General features: G+C 35.0%; 1 protein-coding gene across 1 annotated transcript in view; it reads left to right on the plus strand.

The window, feature by feature from the left end:
• raraa (retinoic acid receptor, alpha a) overlaps nucleotides 1-20,585 on the plus strand; it is a 286,802-nt gene that overhangs the window by 72,578 nt on the left and 193,639 nt on the right. The window contains exon 2 of the mRNA XM_028820073.2: nucleotides 20,270-20,328. The gene's annotated coding sequence lies outside the window, so the exon portion shown is untranslated. The remainder of the gene's footprint in view (nucleotides 1-20,269; nucleotides 20,329-20,585) is intronic.

The following is a 20,585-nucleotide window of genomic DNA, read 5'->3' on the forward strand; positions in this document are numbered from 1 at the left end:
TTTAGAGCATATTATTTATTAGCATGTTATATTGGTCAGACATTCTAAAGGTGTTTTGGACCCGGCACCCCAGATTTTGGTAATGAATATTTTCCTTTAGATGTTTATTTTGTCTGTTGTTTTGTCATCCAGATTAGTATGTATTAGTACAAAACACCAGACTTCAGATTTCCAAAAATTCATTATCCAAAAAATTAAATGTTATAGAGTTAATGTTATAGGGGGGGTTTGGATGTGTGAAATATGATAGTTTAACCTTCAAATACTCATTTTTTACATCACAGCAAGGTGAGCATAGCAAGACACCAGGTGGTCATCCTGCAGACAGAAGTTTCGAGATGTGCTGTCCATGTTCTTCTGAAGGTGTTGAAGACCAGAACTGCAGTGTTTAGCCAGAGAAACTGAGTTCAACAGATGAAAGATCTATCAAACTGACGTCCCTTCTAAACTGCTGCCGTCAGCGCTGATCTCACAGTTATACTGGATCCCATACAAGTCCACCCCTGTATATTCCTCTGAAGTGGTCTTTATGGAAAAGTTTTTGCTAAAAAGCCATTCCTCTTAAGTAGAGACTTATGCGCAAAAATACAAGGATTGGGGTGCCAAACAATGGCAGCAAGTGTTCTAGATTAATGAGTCAAGCAAAAGTGGTTGAGATCTTCAGCAAAACAAACAATAAGTTCTGCTCAACTGACCTTAACTGCAATGAACCCTGCATCACATTCATTCCTGTATCATTCAGGTATGTATCACATGTGCCTTCAAAATGTTCTTTGCATTTTAGGTATTCGTGATGCACTAAAACGAAAACTCTTCCCAAGAGCTGAATTTCAGAAAAAAACTAGGTTTAAAACCGATTACTGAATACTTTTTTCCAATTATTTTTTTTGAGCATTTCTTTTTGTGCCATTGTACAAAGCATAAATTAAATCAGTTTCACTGTTGATTTATGCATTTCATTGAAATTAAATTATAAAAATGCAAGTTGATTTAAAATCCTTTTATTATTAAAGTCATTCTTTTCAAGGAGGATGCATTTAGAAAAAAGGAACTAACAAACAGAATAATAGACAATTAACTAAAGTAACAAAATATAGCTGTAAAAATAATAAATGATGAGTTATAGAAGTCCAACAACCAATGTACACTTTCAAATGAAGCTGGAAAATAAAAAAAAAATAGCTTAAACTGCATAAGAGTGTAGATAAAGAATTATCAACAGCTTGACCAAATAACCTTAGGATAGAATGAATGTGCCATCGCAGTTTGTTGGCTTGTAAATGTGAAGATCTATACCCAGACAGCAATACATTGTTTGTGTTTTTGTAATTATTTATAATTTGTAAACTTGCACGAGTCCACAATCGAGGTACTTCACAGTGTCAGTGTATGTGAGCAGAGGTATTTTTTCTCTGTTGTTTGGCTGGCCACTCACATAAGTCCATATTATTTTTTAAACTCAAGTTTTGCAAATAACTAACTCTGTTCTGGTACTGTCCGTTCTCTTTCTCACTTCCTTTGTCTAATTGCTTTTGCTTTGATTAAAGCATTACGGTTTCTTGCAGTATGTCACCATTGTTGGTGTTCCTCATTATAAACAAACCAGTACCCATAGTGCATATTTCTCATTCTCTATAGAACAGATGCTGTGTTAAAGTGTCATCCATAATCTGTACAGAAAAGTGACAGACACGGCATCACACGTTCAGTCAAAAATTGGGCATTTTTACTCATTTGGCCAAAAACTTAATGTGCCATTTTTTTTATTAACTATTTTTTGGAGGATATTTTTTGTTGTTGACTATTTGGTAATTCAGAATACTAATACTAATGAACATTACTTTGGCTTCAAAAACTCTTTTACACAAATGTAGTGTTTGCCAAATTTGTTTTCAGCAAAGAAATAGTGTTTTAGCAGCACTGCTGTGTGTGACTGCAGTTATGCCCTTCCGTTAGAGTATTGCTTGGTGGATCATTAGTTTTGCCTCATACTTTAAATATGAGCTGAGCCACACAAATGTCTAACCAGTATAAAGGTTTTGAAAAAGAAAGCAAATACATTTTATATTGGAATGAATCAGTAGTGGTCCAGAGATAAGGTGCCTTGAGTTTTACTTTCTTGCTCTGACTACAGACAGGACCGACATTTGCTTCCTGTGACCCTAAGAAAAATAAGCCAGTTAGACATCTGGAGCCCTGTCCATTACACTCAAGAGTATCAATGTGAATTTATTCTCAGTATTTCATTTAAATGCATAATGTCAAAAGTTAAATTGATTGCAAGGCACAGTTCATTGATCACATTATCATGCTCTCAAAGCATGCACAAATCATTTATTTTTTATTTTTGAACTAATTCCATAGTGGGATATAATTCCAATAATAAGTCTTTTTTTTTTTCTTTGAAAGAGCATCTGTGTTAAACCATGCAAGATTATTAAATCAGGCCATAATGTGGCCAAATAGTTTGGATAAACATGCATTGCTTTACATTGAGCTGCTAGTTGCCACACCATTGTCCCCACAAAGCAACTGGCTAATACCAGTGCAGTAGTCTCCCATATAGCTGACCGTTGGCTCTTGTAGCATTCACTGATCCTATATGCTTGCTTTTTCTGGCTATTTAATGTGAGAAATCAATAGGATACAATTATGAAAATTAAAGATTCAATCAGTGTCGGTAATAACACTTTAATTGCCTTTGAATCAGAAGCTGCTTGTATTGTCTCTGTCCACTAAAATAACTTTTTTTTTTTTTTAGATTTAAAGAAAATAATTTTGAGTCCTCCAGTTTCATCTCACTATAACATTTAATGTTTTATCCAGTTGAAACCTAGTACAGTTGAAATTTGGACTTACATAAAGTATACAGTATATGGACTTTTGCTTGATGCCTTATGTTTGAACATTTTTGTTTTGTGTTTATGTTGTGTTTCTTTCTTAATGTGAAATGTATAATTATTGTATAGTGTATACCTGAATTATACATACACTTAATAACAATTTAATTAAATCTTCTCTGCCATGGGATTCTTTATTTTTTGTGACATGGAACCACTTTGTGTGTTTGTCTGTTGCTTTGTATTTTGTGAATTTCTTAAAAACTATAGGAGTTTATGACAAATGCATTATTTTAAAAGTATGGATGGAAACAGTTCTAGAGGTCATGAGTATTATTTACTCGATCTATGCTAAGATACATTGTCATTTCAACAGTCAGCTAGTTGTTGTTACCAAAGACTTACGGTACTTTTATGTATTTAAAACAGCAACAGATAGGCTTGAGCAATGTGCAGAATAAAGGCAGGATTTTATCTTGCTTGCCACTGATTAGTTTATCAGAAATCTTGGTCACCTGGTATTTTCTAGCTGCAGCATCATTGATTTTCATCATTTGTTAACTTCAGAATTCTATTTACTTGAAGTTAAGATAAAGAAAGAACTTCCTTTGGAACCCCACTTCCCTTCACCCCCTTTTGCTTAATCATGTCAGTGGGTGTATTTGGATTGTCTCAAGTTTCAGGGGTTGATGTGCTGGAACGGACAGCTCCTCACTGGCACACTGACCCCTGAGGTCATATCTCATTACAACATGAAACATAAATGTTATTGGCCCTTCTGCTAAAGCAATTTGTCTTAAATTGTATCATCTGTCCATGACTGGCTGGCCGTGCGTTGCTTGCTCTGAACCACTATGTTGTCAGTGTATGAAGAAGCTCAATGAATCTCATTCCCCTCCTCCTGCCTGCTTTTTCCTGGTTTCCTTGTGTGCAACTTATTCTCCTCACAGTCTTAGTAAGACTTTCAGGGATATGCATTCCTTCCTAGTTTATTGTAGTGACTTTTCTATCCCAGAAGGAATGTGTATTAAAAAAAAAGAATTCATATGACTGTACACAATTTAATGTTTGACTTGCAGCTTCCTTCATTCGTTTTTGTCTATACTGTATGCTCAGCAAGCATAATGATTGATGAGGCTGAAGTTTGTATGTATCTTTGTTTTTTAATGTTGAATTTCTCCTTGGGGATCTATCTATCTATCTATCTATCTATCTATCTATCTATCTATCTATCTATCTATCTATCTATCTATCTATCTATCTATCTATCTATCTATCTATCTATCTATCTATCTATCTATCTATCTATCTATCTATCTATCTATCTATCTATCTATCTATCTATCTATCTATCTATCTATCTATCTATCTATCTATCTATCTATCTATCTATCTATCTATCTATCTATCTATCTATCTATCTATCTATCTATCTATCTATCTATCTATCTATCTATCTATCTATCTATCTATCTATCTATCTATCTATCTATCTATCTATCTATCTATCTATCTATCTATCTATCTATCTATCTATCTATCTATCTATCTATCTATCTATCCTTTTAAATTTATACAGCTGAAATTGTCATACTTTTAATGAAATAGTTGCATTGAGATTTACATTAGTCTTCCAAGAGAGTCTGCTTAAGAAACATTAACATTGCAAATCAAGCCTTAAGTAAGGCAAATCTATCCTTTAATAGTATTGTTCAACTTTTAAAACATTAAAAAATCATTGTATTACATTACATTAAGTTGGAGTTAATTTTTTTTTTAAATAATTACTGAAAGTTGATGGTATATTTTTCTAATTCTCGAACAGTGACATTTAACTACTAAAGAAGTGCATATTTATTTCTTGTTTACACACTTTTGTATGAAAAACTCCTGTATCAGCCAACACCTTGCAGTTATTTTGATTCTTGCTACTGTACATGTTTAGATGTATAGAGCTTTGGATGCTACATTTAAATCTGCCTCATGTTCCCTTGCTTTATCACTAGTCAGTGTTAATTATTATAGCAGTATGATTACCAATACCCCCTCCACCCCCCCAAGTTACCTGAATGTGTTAATTTGTAGCTTTACCGGTGTAAATCTTGCATTTTCCTCTTTGCAAAGAACTAGATTTGGCAAATGCTTATAGGGCAACTAACTTATTTTACTTCTGTTTAAACTTTTTTTTCTTATTCTTTTCGCGGGTAACATTTAAGAGAGATTAGGCAAACATGGTCCAGGATAAGCCGAACTTTGTGCATTTTATAGTATTCAAATCTTTCTTAATTTACTCCTGAGTAATGTTTGTTGAGGTGGCACCAGTGTTAAAAACAAGTTCTTACTGATATCATACTTATCTGCCATAACTGATTCAGCTTGTTAGAAGTTCAGTTCTTAATGGAGGTTCGATAGAAATAAAGTTAAATGAAAAAATCAGACATTTTTATGCAGATATTTGAAAGAGGAATTAAACATAAACTCCATCCTAAACAAGCTGCCAACTTTTGGATGATTTCCTTTATAGGTCTGATGATGGCTGAAATGAAAATCTGCAGGAGGCACAAGTTTATTTTCATTTCAGAGGCTTATGGACTTTGTGAGATGGTGAAAAAAATAGTTTTGTAATAATGCAATTAACATTGTAATCAACAGGAGTAAAAGTGTTGATAATGACAGAAGATTATGAGTGGGGCATATTCAGTTTTAAAAGAATTGTCCTGAGTACATTGTTCATTAATTTGTCAGGCACCGCTGACTTCTAATAAAAATGCAAACAAATACTTTATGTGAATACATTTGCATGTTTGCCAAATGCTTTTACAGAATGTGTTTAAACTTCCAGTAAAATGAGAGTTTTGATTGGAAGGTGCGGCCAGGATAGAGGTTTAATAAACATTAATGATTTCTTGTTTTTATTTCTTCACCATAAATTACCAAGGTTTTGTTAATTTTGATGTGTCTTTCAACATGGTCTCTACATATTTGAGAAGCGAAAATGTTTGTGATGAAGAAAACTTACATTTTCCCCTTAAGTCTCAGCTTATTGCAGATTTTAAAGGTAGATGTACTGTTTCTTTAACAAGCATAATTGTTTAAATTGTGTGACCAGAAAGAAGGCCAATGACAGTATTGTTCACTCTGCAGAGCACATCTTTGATAAATAGCTATCTGGGAGCACGGTCCAAGTCTGTCCCCACCCCCATGTGCCTCTTTAGCTGCCACTAATGTGCAGTGGAGGGCAGGCAGTCTCTGAGGTAGCACAGACACCTCGACCTTCATATCATTTGTTTGGGTAGAGCCCCGTCAACTCCTGTCTTGGCTCACATGATAAAGTATAGCTTGGTAATTGCCCTGCAAAGCAGCCGGGTCAGGAGGGAGAGCAAAAGGGCTGACAGGTAGAAAAATCGCTCTTCTCACCATCTCCTTTCCTTTCCTGGCTCATCTCTAATTCAGTTAGCATGTTGTCCCATTGCACTGTGAAGTCTTAATGTCTCTGTAAGGAGCCTATGACCTGCAGTAGAGCAACAAAAGGGTGACTTGAGAGCCAAAGCACTTGGAGAGAGGGGAAAAAAACATCTTGCGGCGAATTGCTTGGAGTTGGGGGGCAGGGGTGATCTAATGCTATTGAATGTCACAAAAAGTGTCTTGTTCTTTGGCAGAGTGCATTAAGATAAAGCTGAATTTGCAGCTTACCACCTAGATGATATGACGCATAATGTACATGTCATCTTTACAGCGCCCTCTGTTATCATAAAAGATGGCATTGTGTTATTTCTGTATAAGTTGTGTGTTGCCTAGCTCCCATTCTAAATCTTCAGCCTTTTTGTTCACACTGTAGTATTTCTGTGGCTGATACTCCACGTTGATACTAGGTTCCTTAAGCCAAACATACTCAAATATGAATAGGAAGGAAGAGAGTTTATCAAGTATACTAAAAGATTGCTTTATATATCAAGTAAGAATGGACTGCAGACAAGGGGAGACCGGGGGGCTCCATCTAAATCAAACATATATGGATCCATAAATAAAAGAAACTTCATCACCCAAATATGAGCTGTGAAATATTTAATGTTCAAATTGTGTGACTGAGTGAAACTGGGATCAGGCAATGGGAACCATTAAGATTTTTACAGCAAACCTGCTCTCAGTATAGTAGTATTTTAGGAATGGATTTGCAAATAATCCATGTTTTGTAGCTTGCTGAATGCTATACCAAATATAAAACAAATCAGAAGTAATTCTTTGGAATAATAAGTTCTTCAGTTCATGTATATGTACATTCAATAACCAAGGCATGTCACTATGATATGTAATTTCACTTGTATTATGTAAAAAAAATGAGTTTTGTACATAATTGTTTGTGTAAGTTATCTCTAATGACCTGCTGTGGCCTTAGGCTTTTCAGAACAATGAGCGATATCAAAGTGCAAACCTGAGAAAGTGGGCTTACCACTCCCTGGTATGACAATGCTTTCAGTTAAGTTAAATATATTTGAAATCTTTTTTTTTGTTTTGCCAGACTCCTGTCATTTTCTTTCTTCGGGGTAAAATGATTGCATTTAGACTAAATTTGATAGATGACCATAATTTGGTAAGCGATCTGACTTCAACTCATGGTTAACAGAGTACAGCTTCAAATATTACAGAGAAACGGTGCTAGTCCAGTTCTGATGGTGATGTAACGGTAAGAGATTGTGCTTGCACCCCCAAATTACAATAAATAACCCCAGAAACAATGTGGACACATCTGGAGTGGCTTGGAAGTATGAAAAAATTTGTGAGGGAAATGTCTGATTAAAGAAAAAACTTAATGCAGTGAGTGGGAATTGAACTTGAATTTTCTGCTTGAAAGACTAACGTGCTAAATACTACACCACCATCACATCTTGCAGGGTGCTGTTTCCCTGATCATACTGTAGAATTTTATGTCTCTTGTAGTGACATTGAGGCATTTCCACCTGGGACCAACAAGGTTGCAATCATATGTCAAAAAGTTATAGTAAAAAGTAGCTATGTGCCAAATTTCAAGTCTGTGGCTCAGGGGAAAAAAAACAAAGTTCTGCATAAAGAACAAACAGAAATTGAGCTTTACAGATACACAGAGATGAAACCAGCTGAATGTCCCAGTGCAATGATTAAACAACAATTTTCACTTAAAAATAAGTTGCATGTTGTTCTTCCTTCAGGTGTCTATACAGTCTAAATTTGGTCAATAAATATTCTGAGTTTCATATAAGCACATAAAGGTTTAAATCTTGCTTGGTTTATTTTGCAACCACCAGAACAGAGCATGTTTGTGAGCAACATGAAGCTCTGCTTATTGACTGTCCTGAAGAGCTGCCTGAAGAATGAACTGTGTGGCGTCAACCTTGCTGTTCAGTATCGTGTAGCAGATAGACTGGAAACACCGTGTTTACACCAATGCTAATTTTTCAGTTTGTGGATGTGGGGTGACAAAAGGAGGTTTGTTCAGAAGGTAGATCTTGCTATTTATCAGCTGACACCAGTCTGTCTTGAAGATGGGAGCTGCCCAGGCGGAAATTTAATTAGAGCGCTGGAGATGGGAAGGAGCTGGAGGGCAGGTGACAAACCGTGACCGGGCAGATTTTATTGATACGGCACAAGGACATATTCTCTGATCCCACATGGTTGTAAAGCTAGGAATTGCAGCAGAAAGGCACTACATTTTTTTAGCATCTAGTCAATCGCCTGAAGCACTCAACCTATAGCATAAAGTATTCTTTTTTTTTTTTGTCTTGACAAAGGCTCTTGATGAATGCTACATTTAACTGTATAGTAGGAATACTTTATTTATACCAAGCAACATAATCATACTGCAAGTCATCTTTCATTAACAACTTGAGTATCAGTTGCACGAAAGCTGAAAAATGTAGATTTTTTTGCATTCTAGATAGCAATTATAATTAAAAACACTAGGCTGTGGTAAAGTATTGTGTCTTAGAGACATATTTTTAAGTGGTTCCATTCAGCTTCTGATAGCACTCGGAAGAGTGATATACTGACTTTGAAATGTCTTATCGGAGAACACTTCATATGCCAGCTTGTTTAGTACAGGAGGAAATGTCCTTTTTAATGGCAGATATTCTTTAAAATGTCTCTATAGCAGTAGTTCACCAGTTCAGTCCTGGAATGCCATGGATATTGCCAGTTTATTTGTTCAAAATGTATAAAATAGAAGTCCATTTCTGCTTTTAACTTAATTCATGTTTAATTAGCTTCTGTTTTGTCCTCTCAGTATGATTCAGTTTTAGTTATAATTTAGATCAGTGTGTTTGGTGGCATCGTTCTTCAGATAAAGAAAAGGAATGAGTAAGTCTACAGTTTCCATAGCTGTCGCAGACTATGTCATTTAATTGTTATTTATTTATTTATTTATTTATTTTTTACTTTTTCTTTTTTGAAGCATGCTTCCTTAATTGCATCTAAATAGTTTCCATTAAAATGACAATTAAGAAGCAGCAGGCACTCCTGCAAATGAAGATGTAAACGGGCTGTTAATTCACTTTGTTTCACACTTTTGAGCTCTTTTTCAAAACGTTGTTTTTATAATAGACACTGAAATACAAGAAAATCATCTTAACAGATAACTTCAGAATGAGTCATATTTTGCTTTAAATTAAATACTACACATTTTGCAAAATTTATTGAAAAAGAGTTCTCCGGGTAAGGAATTTCTACATTGACTAATTAAATACAGAAACAGCAACAACAAAAAAAGCTAGGATCTCAATTACAGTTAAGAATTGCAAACTTTAGTGATAGGTTGTTTTTCAGAGAAAAGTAGGTACAGTGGTACTGCAGGACAAGGTCTTCATGTTTTCAAATGCTAAAGTTACTTAACATACAATTGTTTAATGTAGTTGATAGTTTTTATATTGCATTTTTTCCCAAGTAATGAATAACTAGAGCATGTTCTTGCAACACTCAAGACATACAGTACTGTGCAAAAGTTTTAGGCAGGTGTGAATAAATGCTGTAAACAAAGAATGCTTTCAAAAATGGAAGTGTTAATCATTTATTTTCATCAATCAACAAAATGCAGTGAATGAACAAAAGAGAACTCTAAATCAAATCAATGTTTGCCTTCAAAACAGCATCAGTTTCTTCTAGGTATACTTGCACACAGTTTTTGAAGGAACTCGGCTGGTAGGTTGTTCCAAACATCTTGGAGAACTAACCACAGATCTTCTGTGGATGTAGGCTTCCTCACATCCTTCTGTCTCTTCATGTAATTCCAGACACACTTGATGTTGAGATCAGGGCTCTGTGGGGGCCATACCATCACTTCCAGGACTTCTTGTTCTTTACGCTGAAGATAGTTCTTAATGACTTTGGCTGTATGTTTGGGGTCGTTGTCCTGCTGCAGAATAAATTTGGGGTGAATCATATGCCTCCCTGATGGTATTGCTTGATGGATAAGTATCTGCCTGTATTTCTCAGCATTGAGAACACCATTAATCCTGACCAAATCTCCAACTCCATTTGCAGAAATGCAGCCCCAAACGTTCAAGGAACCTCCACCATGCTTCACTGTTGCCTGCAGACACTCATTATTGTACCGCTCTCCAGCCCTTCGACGAACAAATTGCCTTCTGCTACAGCCAAATATTTCAAATTTTGACTCATCAGTCCAGAGCACCTGCTGCCATTTTTCTGCACCCCAGTTCCTATGTTTTCATACATACTTGAGTCACTTGGCCTTGTTTCCACGTCGGAGGTATGGCTTTTTGGCTGCAACTCTTCCATGAAGACCACTTCTGGCCAGACTTCTCCGGACAGTAGATGGGTGTACCTGGGTCCCACTGGTTTCTGCCAGTTCTGAGCTGATGGCACTGCTGGACATCTTCAGATTTCGAAGGGTAATGAGCTTGATGTGTCTTTCATCTGCTGCACTAAGTTTCCTTGGACGACCACTGCGTCTACGATCCTCAACGTTGCCCGTTTCTTTGTGCTTCTTCAAAAGAGCTTGAACAGCACATCTTGAAACCCCAGTCTGCTTTGAAATCTTTGTCTGGGAGACACCTTGCTGATGCAGTAGAACTACCTTGTGTCTTGTTGCTGTGCTCAATCTTGCCATGACATGAAACTGTCTTCCACAACCTCACCTTGGTAGCAGAGTTTGGCTGTTCCTCACCCAGTTTTAAGCCTCCTACACCGTGGTTTCTGTTTCAGTTAATGACTGTGTTTCAACCTACGTGTGACATTGATGATCATTAGCACCTGTTTGGTATAATTGGTTGATCAGACACCTGACTAGAATCCTACAAAATCCCTGACTTTGTGCAAGTGGACCTATAAGAATTGATGTTGGTTTGAAGGCAAAAGGTAGGAACACCAAATATTGATCTGATTTAGATTTTTCTTTTGTTACCTCACTTTGCATTTTGTAAATTGATAACAACAATCATTATTTATATTTCTGAAAGCATTCTTTGTTTACAGCATTTTTTCACACCTGCCTAAAACTTTTGCACAGTACTGTACATTTTTTCAAAAGATTTATGGTTGAGTTTACGGAACATTTTAGGAAAGAATATTCCTAAACTGAAGAATGGTTATCTATCGATATATGCTTCAAAGATGTGTGTATGTTAGGCATTTTAAACACTAAATGTCACTGTCGGACTCCCCCATAGCACTAGCTGATTCATCTGTTAATGTAATATTGCCAATGGCGTTGTAAAGCACTTGATTATAGTACTCTCTGTGAAAGGAGAAGTATAAAATAATGTTGTATTGATTGATGTCACCACAAAAGTGGGTTGTGCCTTTTGGGGAGCATATAACATTCTGGTGGTAAAATATTTCTGTAGGTTTATATGTAAGAAGCCTGTTCATGTGGTAAAATTGTTTCAGCCTGTGCTTGTAATCCATTTTATCCAAAAATATTTATTTGATAAATGGAATATTCATTTTTAATAAAAAATAAGAGCAGTAACTCTCTTTCTAAAGAATTGATGTAAGCTGCTTATGGTTCAGTTTCAAAAACAAGAAAACTCTTTGCTTTGGACCTGTGATTTGTAATTTAGTATGAAACAAGGTCTCACTTCTTTATTGTGCTGTTTCAAAGACATATTACCCTGATCCTGGAGCATTGCTGTTGCTGCAGGATTTGTTCTTATCAGTTTCTTTATTAATAGCCAATTTTTACTGTTGGGTGTGACAGTTAAATAAATATTTTGAATATTTCTTTGTTCTACCACATCAGAAATTATGTATGTATTTTGCTTTCCTGCAATGTCTATAGAATACTCTGCACAAGGATGAATTAATACCCTGTAATGTTATTGTCAGTTGCCAAGTACGTTATAAAATAAACTCTTTATGACAAAAACTGCCATGTGCTAATAGTTCTTAAACAGATTTTTTGGATTTGTTTTTATTTGTCCCTTAGTGTAGCAATGAAAAAGTATAAAATTTACAGACTGAATCGTCCTGTTCGCTTTTAAAGGTATATAGAAAATAAATATCTGAATTTCTTAGAGAAGTAAAATCTACCTTTATGGTAAATTCTGAAATTTCAGAATAAGGCATGAGACAACCAGTCTATCCATACATCCATTTTCTTAACCTGCTTACCCAGGTCAGGGTTGCGGGGCTAATCTAGAGACTATCCCAGCATATAATAGGGTGCAAGGCAGGAACAATCTCCAGACAGGGCACCAGTCCATCACAAAGTGAACACATACACACACGCTAGTGCCAAACAACACCAATTCGCATATCATTCATATCTTTGGACTGTGGGTGGAAACTGGTGCACCTGGAGGAAACCCACATAAAAACTTGGAGAACATACAAACGCATGAAGGAGCGGTCTCCTTGTTGTGAGGCAGTAGTGCTACCACTAATTAAGCACACACTTAAATAAATGCCAAGAATTGAATTAAGCTTATTTTTATGTACATCAGTTCCATCTATAAGATCTCTATACACATTTACATGTTAAACTAAAATGAGGAAAGTGTTTGAAAAGAACTCCTGTGTTTTAAAAAAAAAAAAAAAACACAACATTTGGAGTCCATTGATTCTAATTTATACCTCAAGAACAAGCTTTTTTTATTTATCAAAGTACACTTAAGTTCTGAAGTTACTGTGTCAATTAATGAAACCCGTCATTATGAAAAAATAATTTTGAATTAAAAATACCAAACATTTTTCCATATATATGAATATTAAAGTATAGCAGTTCCTGATTGTTGGCTCAACATTAAGTTATTTCAAATTGAAAATGTTTAATTTTAGGTTAATGTTTTTATTGACATTATACAGTTACCTGGGATAAATGTACAAAGACCGATGACCCCATCAGCTTTGGAACACGGAGAAAGTAGAAGGAAATACACACCAGAAGCTTAGCATTTGAGTGCATTTGGAAAGAGATGGATGTGTCAGATTCTGCTGTTTGCCATTGCCATGTGCACACTTGGGCCAACTCCACAGTTCATTCTCTTCTGCAGTGCATCTGCCTGCATTCTGATGGTTTTTCTGAAAAGGAAAACAAATTCTAGCAGGTCCATTATACAAAGTTTCAAGTCTTGTGTAAATAATGTTTTAAATAAACGTAAAGGCATAGAGAAGTGCTCACGTTTTATTAACTATAATATTTAAATACAGAGACAGAGCAAAGTGATTTTACTTTATTTTTAACACACAAGATTAATTTTGAGTTTAATTATATTTTTTTTTTTTTTTGCCGAATAACTTAAGTTTTAAATAATCCAAATATGAATGCTTTTTTGCCCTACTTTCTTTGCAATCTACCTGCCTCATCAGAGTAAATAATCAGTTTTTCTATATGCTACTTGATTTTTGGTTCTTTGCCTGAGATTTCCCTGCTGGTGGTACTTTTCCTGTACTTTGACATCCTGGACCTCAGTATATCATAGTAACCCAGTGATAATAAAGATAATCGGTTTAGGGAATGTCTCTAGGTATGTTCAGGTAAAATGTAAAAATCCTGCTTCATCAGTGTCAAGTTCATTCCATATACTAATCATATTTAGGTAGTATATTGCACTTTAGTTTGGTTCTAATAATTTCTGAGTTGTGTTTAGCTGTCACTCCAAATACCATTTCTCCTACAGCATGTCACTTTCAAAGAGTGCAGTGTTGCCATGACTGATACATCTAATAAACCTCATTTAAAACTAATTCCTTTACTTTTTCCTGGAGCTGATGCAGGTGACAGGTTGATCAATAATTTCTGTTCACACCCGGAAGCTGACTTTGTTAGAGATGTGGATGCTTCATCTGTCTCGGGTGCTTGTATTCTACTCTGAGAACTGCCAAGCCACATTCTACAGGATGAAATATAAATTGAAGTAAACTGGAAAATGCAGTACAGTTTTCAGAAAGTGCACTATATATTTGACAATTTAAAACTGATGATTGTTTATGTGAGATGAATATTGCTCTTTTCATAAAGCAAAGCAAATATTGTTTGAGTGAAGTGTACTACAATGTAAAAACATCTTTCAGGTTTAATATGGAGGGTTTTCTTTTATATTAATTGAAAACAGGAGAATTCTGATGCTGAACTTAGAAATTTGTTCTCAGCATCTTGGCACACAGGTATATCAGGCTGGGAGAAGCAACCTGAGCACATCTTGCATGTCCTTTTAGTTTTGATGTGGGTTTTTGTTCAGTTCTTTGTCCTGTATTTAAGGCTATTTTCTAATGATGATGCTAGAGTGGGTTACATCATTAAATTTCTAAGGCAGCTGCAGCATTTATTAAGTAATTAATGTGATGTGTACTTGCACATTTTGTCCTCTCTCACTGGATTTGGGAAAATCGTTTATTGAAAATGAATGGATTGATAGACAATATATCCCATGTATAATGTGATTGTCTCATAGTATGATATTGCATGCAGATATCAAGTGTCGGCTCTTTGAGCCGATGAGATTGCTTACTTCTGAATGGCAGGCTTATTTGCTGTTTGTTTAGTCTGTCAGCAGCTCTGTATTATTTAGCAGGGAGCTCTGTTGTATTTTCCATAAACTGCCATAGCCATGCTTGTACAATAGTCCATCTCTAATGTGACTGGCACTTTCCTTTCAAATGAGCAGCCTCGCCTAGTCTTCAGAATTCTGATTTAGCCAGTGATCACAAGGATTGCATGGAAACTACAAGTATGCAGAACTTCACTTATTACCAGGATGCTTACACTATTTTTTCCAGGCGGTTTTCCTCTGAGATGACTTTTGTGAGGTATTTTAAAGTGTAACTGCAGCACCTATAATATCAATTGTACTGGACTATTCAAGACAGAATATTTTATTGGATTTGAGAGCAATGTACAGTGTAGTAGATGAGTGACTGCATTTACGTAATAAACATGCATATAATGTCTGAAGATGGCAATAACTTTTACCTCAAATCTGCATTTGTTCAGTCTGATGTTGACAATTTAGCTAAACTAAAAACATTTTCCTTACAGTAATTTGTCTTTATTTAATTTTATAATTGGTTTTCCTACAGGGATCTTATAATGTAATGCCATGTTCTAAAGACTTGCATAGATTTTGTAAAATAATGAAAGCCTTTGTTTAATGTTTAGGATAGAGATTTGTACTGTCTACATCAAGAGTACATTTTTGCAACCCTATTAAGTTATTTTTTGATAAATGAACAGTGTTGATGACAAATGAAACCCAATTTTATGCCAAGTTGAAAACAGGTCAAGATTATACTAATACTATACTATACTATATTATACTAATACTATACTATACTATACTTTATACTAATGTGTAAGGAAAGCAAATAAGCCCATGTTTGGAAAAATATTTACAGATAAGAAAATTGCATGTCAGACATTGCTGAAATATTATCTAGTAGGTCACACTTTGCTTTCTTTAGTGATTTTTAGTTTAAAAATCTTAATAAACATTTTTTCCAGTATGTATATTATGCATTGAAGTACAAGCTATGCTAGTATTTGTCTAGGGTTCTAAATATGTTTAGGGTGAGTTTCATTTATTGTATAATGACTTCATGTTTCTCAATGGATTACTACTGTCTTTATAATATAATTCAGTTATGTTCGTTAAAATGGCTGGAATATTTCATACATATGGTAATTGATAGCCAGATTTTGGTAATTTACTCTCATTTGCCACAATTTGTGTAACATACAAATAAGAATGGCCCATTTTTCTTTCACTTTGAAAATATCAAAAAAGCAGTCTTAGGAAGGAAGATTCTTGTACTTCCACTTAACCTTATTCAGGTCTGGAATCAATACTGGATGGGTTTGCCGATCCATTGCATACATGCACCAACTATACACTTACTTATACTTCAGTTAAATCAACATGAATCCAATCTGCTTTAACTGTTTAGAATAAACTTACTGCACTGTAGCCCAAAAGCAAGCATCACTGATTGATTGATTGATTGATTGATTGATTGACTATATTGTTTGTATGCCCTTTTCCAATTACTTTGATTTTATTTAATTTCTATGCACATTGCACACTTTGAAATACAAAAAAAAAAGATTCATTATAAATTGTAATGTAAAGATAATCAAGATATAATTGTCGAAATGTTTAACTATGGTCCTGGCAAGAGAGTGCATCTGTTGTTGTTTTTTCTTTTTCCCTATTTTTATTTTCTTTACTGATTTAAATTAATATTTTCTAAGGTCATACTAATTAATTAGTTTTTCAAAATTGCATCTAAAGGGTTTAATGCGATTACATTGCTTTGTTTACTCGTGGTCAGATATTGTACTGACCTTGAAAACTATGCAGTATTGGTGTGTCTCGAGTTTGCCTGGTAAAGGTTTAAGTTAAATGATTTAAACTTTTATAGAGCCATCACACTTCCCTTTACATTTGTTTCATCTGCTTTTCTGTAGAACTTTTGCAACAACTCTTCCAGTTGTTTTTGTAGCAGCTGTTCTGTCTTTACTTGGTGTTCTGTACTGTGAGAGGAAATTACATGTCGTTGACCAGGTAACTGTAGTTTCGTAAGAGATGATACTGCTGTGTGTAGCAGCATATGATACAACCTGTAGCTGCCATGGATTACTAGTAAATTCAAAATGTTTACTGTGTGATCTTTTGAACAAATGCAGTTTATGTATTCTGTAATTGGGCATACTCCGGTTTACAGTTTTTATGCAAACTTCAGTGCTGTTATTAAACTTAAGTACCAGTGACCAGTATGAACTTTAGTCTAAGGCTGCTTTAACACCACAGACTTGTTTACCATATAGTGACGTATACAGAAATATTACTTAGCACATCTTTAGATGGCAAGGCAATGGCTGATCTTTCAGATGATGTACAATATCTAAAATATGCAATGTTAGAACACTATGATTGCGTATATATAAAAAAAAACCAGTAGATTCTGAGTGTCTCATTATCTCTTTATATGTCACAGATTACTAATATTTACTCTTGTTTGGGTTGCACTGAATTATTTAAACTTGATAGGAAGAGCACTTGTGACACGTTAGAAAGGTAAATGTACTATTAAAAAATTCTTTAGAAATATCTTATATTGCAGAAAATGGAACCCTGTGCCACTGTCTTTTGCTAGAACCTTTGGTTTAGCACTCCTGTGTTCTGCCTTAGGGCTTTGATGCAGGCTCCACTAGAGTAATGAAAGCAATGATATATTACACTTTTTCCACTTTCTGCATGCCCGTTACCCACCCTCACACCCCCCACCCCTCCTTTTCGATTTTTCTCTGTTTCTTTATCATTGCTGTCAGGACTAGGCTTGCAGGGATCTGGTGTTCATCAAAGAAAATTAAACCTCCCGGCCAAGTTTGGACAGAAGAAGGATAAAAAAAATAATCTCAGATCAAACTAGCCTTAAGTAAAGACCCTGGTTCTTTGTTAACTCTTTACTGGCTCTGAAGTTTAACCATTTTCTCCATAGTGAGGATTATATTTGTACACTCAAGGATTTATTTATGTTTTGTTGATGTACTTTGAATCCTACAGATACTAGTCTTTTGATATGTCCTGACCAGAGAATGTATAGGACCTCCTTTAGTATACATGGGCATTTTACTTTAATTATCAGGTTCTATTGAGTCCATACATTTTACTCTTGTTCAGTGAATACTCATACTTTCATGTACTTCAACTGTAGTATATCAGTAAAACAGAAAATTTTGCAACATTTACTTACATAAGCATACATTCTAAGGTACATCCGTAAAATGTGCCTAGTTTTAAATTAAAACACATGTACAGTGTTAGGAAATCCTCAGGGCTGTGTTTTGGAAACTAGCCTTTTTTTGTGTTTTCTTTAATGTGTGAAAATCTTTGTTTAGCTTTAGTGGGAAGAAATCCATACTGATGTAATCTTCTGTGTTTTCAAGGTTAACAAACAAAATTGTTCCACATTAGTTTGCTCTGGGGGTTTTAGCAGATTTGACAATCTGAGATTACCTCAATCTCAGAAGGGTGTGTTCATAATCAATCAGGATAGCATTTGTTCTTTTGTAATAAATGGAATGAAATGCCATCTTGCAGCAGCTGGTAAATGAACTCTTTATTTTCAAGAAGAGTCTAGCCAGCAATAAAGCCACACATACTATCCCTGTGGCACATCTGATTGATTAGCAAAGGTATTCCTATCATATATGACTGGACAAAAGTGCTTTAGTTGCCTGATCATTCTGCTTTTGAGTTTGAGAGTTAGCATCTTTGAGAGTTTGATTATCTTGCTGCAGTTCCTATATGCATCTTTGTAATTGCATGGTGAAGAACACAATGAAATCTACTTACTTTGAAATGTAATTTCTTGAGGGGCTTACAGCACTATACCATTTCATGCAATGGAAGGCCTGCGTTGTTATTGTATTGTGTTATCTAATGATACATGCATGCTGTAGATGCATAATACCCTGATAAGTGTAAACTGTGTTTGATTAAAATCAAGATCATTTTTTTGTGAACTGTGTAAAAAACATAAGCTTCAGTGAATAAGGAGCTGAAATCTGGTCCTTTGGGGGGAGGTGTAAGTATGTGTGTGCAAGCGTATGCTGTATTTTAATAAAACAGCAATCATAATAAATCCACTGTGGCAATCACTTTTCACACACCAGAGGTAGCTAGCATTAGCCAGCACCAGGTCCGATTAGCCTATTCATCATGCTCTCTGTTATTGGAGTTTGGAGGAGGTGTAGCGCCGAAGGAGGCGTTTACTTCTGGATAAAGAAGTGTGGAAGTGCTTTGATGAAGAATAGGGCTTTACGCATAGCTGTTGAAAGTGTTAACCCTTAAAAAGCTGATTTTTGTTAGATGATTGTTTTCTTTATTTCTGTTTTTGTTTCTTTCTGGCTGTTAATGGTTCAGATGGGACTATAAATAGATTCTGAAAATGTGTTTATCTAATTTTATCCTTTGATGATGCATTCCTTAAGTAATGACCACAGGCTGATCACATTGCAGATTCAATCTTTATGACAATTGATCATTTTAAAACAGGTAATTTGGAAAAGCCATGCACCTTAAAGACAGAAAGAATTTCTCCGAGGCTCTGTATAGTCCTTTTCTAAAAGATAACTAGAAGAGCATTAGATGTAGACAGAGACAGAGAAAAGGAAGCATTGAGCAGTTTCTCTAATGGAGAGTGGAGTTGCTTCAGGGAGATTGATGGTCTGACTCAGATAAGAAAGAATAACATAAAGGAGATGGATCTCCATTATTTTGGGACATTAAAGGGCTTGTAGCTTTAGCAGAAAAGCAAGGAATCATGCTATCTACATTACTCCATTTGTTTGATTTCAAATGCTTACTGCGCTAATGCAAATATCATGTTAAGAATTCATGTTGTATGTCACATTTATACTGTTATACTTGTATATAAATACTGCAAACCCTGGAATTGGTTTGGCTTTGTTGGGTTTTGTATGCAAAAACATTTTCTCAATGATTTATACTTCAAGATAACTCTCTTTTCTTTTGGTTTTGATAAATCTTCCTGAATCGAATAAAAATTCAGATTATTGATTAGGGGTTTGACAATGTCCACTTGAGTTCTAGTACAATATATAACAGCAAGTTGTATGTGGTTTGTTTTTAAATGCATTGCTTGTGTCCCCTCCAACTGATAATTAACTTAATTAACCCTGACTCTAGCCACATACCTTTTGAGGACCTTTCCCTATATTTTGGTTCTCGCCAGAACCAGTGATCAAGTGTCAGATAGTTAATATAAAAATATGATTTAATTGAAATGTATTCAAGTACGGATTAAAAATTAACAAAGGCTGCATGCAAATTACCCTAAAGGGTTCACAATGCTACCAACAAAACCATTAACATGCTATTTTCACTACAAACTTTCATACAGAGTGTACTGTTTGGCATCATTCTTATTGCTGATCAAGAGAAAACATTTTTACTTTTTTCCCTTTTTCTTCCTTTCAGAGTTTTGTTACAGCACAGGCCATATGTAGACACTTTCTGAGGCATTGACTAGGACGAAGGTAAATATAACAATTCTCTCTGTTGCTTGAAGAATGTGTCTAAATAATACAAATATCTGATAAATGTGTCAAATGTCTCTTGACAAAACACCTCTTCTCAAAGTGTCTTAGAACTGTTAAGACATTGCTAAGTGTAGTACTAAGCTTCTTGTATTCTGGTTTAAAATGTTTTTGTCAAAAGCTCAACTATGTACTTTCCTCCTAATCACTAATTTTTATGTATGGACTATTATTTTTGTTTTTTTTGTGAGTCACCC

Source organism: Erpetoichthys calabaricus, chromosome 14 (genome assembly GCF_900747795.2).
Source record: "Erpetoichthys calabaricus chromosome 14, fErpCal1.3, whole genome shotgun sequence".
In the NCBI taxonomy this organism is placed as follows: Eukaryota; Metazoa; Chordata; class Cladistia; order Polypteriformes; family Polypteridae; genus Erpetoichthys; species Erpetoichthys calabaricus.